Here is a 4153-nt window from a genome sequence, read left to right as displayed (position 1 = left end):
TTTTACCTCAACCTAGGGTAGAGGACATTCAGGATGAGAATGAGGTGCATCAAGCACCCCCGCCTCGTACTTTATGAGATTATTTACAACCAGAGGGGCTGAGTACGCCGTCATGCATGATTTTTCCTAAAAATATAGGACATATGGACATCAAGTCAGGGGTTATCCAACTCCTTCCTAAGTTCCATGGGCTTGAATCTAAAGAACCATATCTACATTTGAAAGAGTTTGATGAGATCATAGCCACTTTATATTTTCAAAATGTGTCTAAGGACACAGTCAGGCTGAAATTCTTTCCTTTTTCCTTAAAGGAGAAGGCTAAGACGTGGTTACATTCACTGCGTCCTAGATCCATTGGCACATGGAATGATATGCAAAGGGAATTCATAAAAAAAAAAATTCACATCATAAAACAATTACCCTTAGAAAAGCAATCATGAACTTCACCCAAAAGGAGGATGAAATATTTTACTAATGTTGGGAAAGGTTCAAGGATTTGGTCAATTCATGCCCACAACACGGCTTTAAAATGTGGCTCATTACAAATTTTTTCTATGATGGACTGACATCTTCTATGCGCCAAATGGTCGAGACAATGTTTAATGGAGAATTCATTAATAAAAATGTGGATGAGGTATGGGATTACCTCGATAGTCTTGCTGAAAAAATATAATCATGGGACTATTACCCAAAATTGAACACCACGTCTAGGCCGACTTAATCTAAGGAGAAAGGTGAATTGTATCTTTTGAAAGAAGAGGATGATCTCAAGTATAAAGTGACTACGCTCATAAGAAAAGTTAAGGCCATGGAAGGAAAGAAGGATAAGGTTAATGAAAGTGTTTGCGGCATCTATGATTGCAACATTCATACAACTAAAAATTGTCCTACGATACCCGCCTTTCGAGAAGTGTTGAATGAACAATCCAATGCCGTAAATACTTATCAAAGACCTTTCAATGGACCGACCTCTAATACGTACAATCCTGGTTGGAAAAATCATCCAAACTTTAGTTGGATAAATGGACAAACTGCTACCCCTCAAAGTTTCTTCAATCAAAATCCAAATCAGGAAAAACCTCAAGAAGAACCGGTTTAAAATTCTATGCAAGAGCTGACCCAGGCAATGTGAGATTTTATGCAAAAGATGGATTCATATATGACGGTTATAGAAAAGGAGATGCTTCCTGCACAACTGCTCCCCAATCCTAAACCACAATACGAGATAAGTAATCCCAGCTCTTCAAATCAAATGGAGCACGCTAAATCCATCACCACTCTTAGGAGTGGGAAGATCATTGATAAAACCCTTCCGGTTAGGCCCGAAAAGCCTAAAGAACCAGAAGAGGATAACAATGATGTCCATACATCAGGTGGGCCCCACGTCAGGATTTAAGGGTCTGATCTGTCCGTTGGGACATTTACACAGGGATCCAATGGTTCAAAATTTCTGTATACGGTTAATTTATGGTCTTCAGGCCATATATGAAGTCTCGAGGTAAACGAATGGTGAAAACCCTGTGATCTTGCATTCTGGCTGACTTTCAGGCCTGTTTAACATGAACAGCTTGGTTTTCCCAGATCTCTGGCGTTTAAACTCATCGATCTCGATCCCCTGGACTAGTCCCTTGCCTTCGTGAATTTTAAGCATTAAACCCATGCTTTTAATATCCTTTTGTAATCTAAGCTCATAAATTCACCCTGCAACAAAAACACGATTAAAATAGGCCGTTAAGCATTATCATCTACGCAAAATCATGTGATAATTGGGGTCTAATATGCAATATTTGACCCTCAACACAACCCCCAACCAGCATTTTGCTAGTCCCGAGCAAAGTATGCGAAAAGTAATTTGAGAATTACAAGACAATTTCTATATAATCGAGTGAATTTTGCAAAATAACCCAGATACGAGAAGTCTAAGATTTATGAATATTGCGCATTACTTTCCCCTGGACTCAAGCGCACAGTAAACTTCATAATTAAATTCAAAGTATTAATCCATCAATTAGAACAGTTCTAAACATTGAGTTCCATAGGTGTATAGTCTAATCTCGGCTTATCATCATTAAAATTCACTTCTCTATTTCAGGATATCATTGGTAACCAACAAGAGAATTCATGATAACCAAAACTTAAAGAAAAACTTGCCTCACAGATCATCTTTTCATTCTTCTAGCTTTTGATTTTTCCGTTAAAAGTAATGCCAAGAAGAGGAATCAAATTCTCACCTATAGGGAGTAAACCTATGGTGAAGATCGTACACCCAAACCTTTTTCACATATCATCCATGGGGAATTAAATCTACACTTATAGGGAGAAAACCTATGGTGAAGATTATTTGCCCAACTCTTTCCAAAAGTATCTATTTTTTTTTAAGCTGGGTATTTTCTTTTTCTTCAATTGATCATGACGGGCAAATTTTCCAGGCTGGTTCCTTACATGCTTAGTGATTACCAAGTTAACCCTTCAATATCAAACTGAAACCTTAATGTATAAGCGAGATGTGACATATGAAATCATGACTCAATCAATGTTACAACTTTTAATTCTAAATTAACAATTCAAACTTAACTGTGAAATCTAATAGATAAATGAATCCAAGAGTCATAAATCCAACATCAAGTGTCTTGCAATTCTAAGTGCCCTAGATGGTCGTCAAAATATCTTCGAATTCACAAGAAATTATATCTTCGAATTCACAAGAAATTTCAGAAAAATTAAAAATTTTCACAATTTTTAGTCAAGACCAAGAAAACACTGATTAGGAAACCTAATCTCCCACCCCAAACCTAAAATCTACATTGTCCTCAATGTCAAGGATATGAGCTTGTAATGCATATGGGACAATGAAAGTAAATGAGAAGTGATGGGAAGATAATACCTGGGTAACGAAATCAAGAGAGAGACTTTCCAAGAGATTGCAGCATGAAAGTCGGTCAGCACGAGAGTGGAGACATGAAAGCAAACTATCCTAAAACAATGTATAAAGCAAACTAACCTAATGACATAAAACCGTCTATCCTAGAACATAAAGCAAACTACCTTAGTCCTATGAAAGCAGGGAAAAACTACTCGATCATGCCGCAAGGTTCCTCTTCCGGCCAATATCTTGATAAGTTTCTTAGTAAGTTCCTCAACAGGATCATCCAAAAGCCCTTTTTGCAATAGGCTTGGATGCCCTGGAGCATGACTTTCCAGAGAAACTTATGTACCTCATAAGAAATGTTCCATTGAATTGCTTGAGATATCCAGAGTATATACAATTCACCTATAACATAAGAAGTTTCAATGTTAGTATCCCTTGGTGAATTAGAGACTACAAGTAAATAAAGTTCAGAAAACTTCTTAAAAAGTGATGTAGTCTCAACATATTCTGAAGTTCCAAACTTCAGTTCAATTTTCAGGTCCTCTTCCTTTAATGGTAGACATTTAAGATCAGGGGAAGAAGGGGCTTCAGAATAAGGGTTCTCTCAGTCAGTGATGACTACCGAGATGTTGTCTTGCAAGGCATCCACTTTGCCTTTTGACATGGGATTGTTTGAATTTACAAAGTGTGCCAAGCAAACATCCAAAGAGTTGGGAAGTTTAGCTGAGCATGACTTATTTTTCTCATTGGAGTTCGTGATGATCTGCCCAAAGAATCCATCATCCTTGCAAGTGGATGGAGGTACACTTTCTTGCTCCAGTCCTACACAGACAGATTGAAAATCAATAGGGGAAGCATTGATGTGATCACTCTGTTCATTGAAACTACTCAATCGAGGTGTTGAATTGTCAAACGTGTACAGCTCAGATGGTGGTCTCAACTGAGTGGTTTCAAATTCCAGGGTCGTAGCGAGCACCTCGTCCTTCTCCCGAATCTCATCATCATTTGATTCTGAGGAGTGGTCCAAACATGTTTCATAAGAGTTAGAAGGGTCGGTTATAAGAGGCTCATCTTTCACTTTAAATCAGACATGTCAGGTGAGGGGAGTGGCTTATTATGACCGACCACTTCGTGTACGTCTTGATCATTGACTTGTACCAAACTTGAAATTGATTCTAGGGGAACTGGGACTGTACATTTATGATCGTCATCCCAATACTCATCATATTCTAGTTCAATGTAGTGCACAATTGGGATGGGATCACTTTCCTCACATTCTATTCC

General features: G+C 38.0%; 1 non-coding gene across 1 annotated transcript; it reads right to left on the bottom strand.

The window, feature by feature from the left end:
- Positions 1 to 418: 418 nt before the first annotated feature.
- On the bottom strand, positions 419 to 525 carry LOC131219657 (small nucleolar RNA R71). The gene has a single exon (XR_009158304.1). It is a non-coding gene; the product is annotated as a small nucleolar RNA R71 (small nucleolar RNA).
- Between the last annotated feature and the right edge of the window lie 3628 nt (positions 526 to 4153).

Source organism: Magnolia sinica, chromosome 11 (genome assembly GCF_029962835.1).
Source record: "Magnolia sinica isolate HGM2019 chromosome 11, MsV1, whole genome shotgun sequence".
NCBI lineage: Eukaryota > Viridiplantae > Streptophyta > Magnoliopsida > Magnoliales > Magnoliaceae > Magnolia > Magnolia sinica.
The sequence above is the reverse complement of the archived record's forward strand: the minus strand, read 5'-3'. Positions and strand labels throughout refer to the sequence as shown.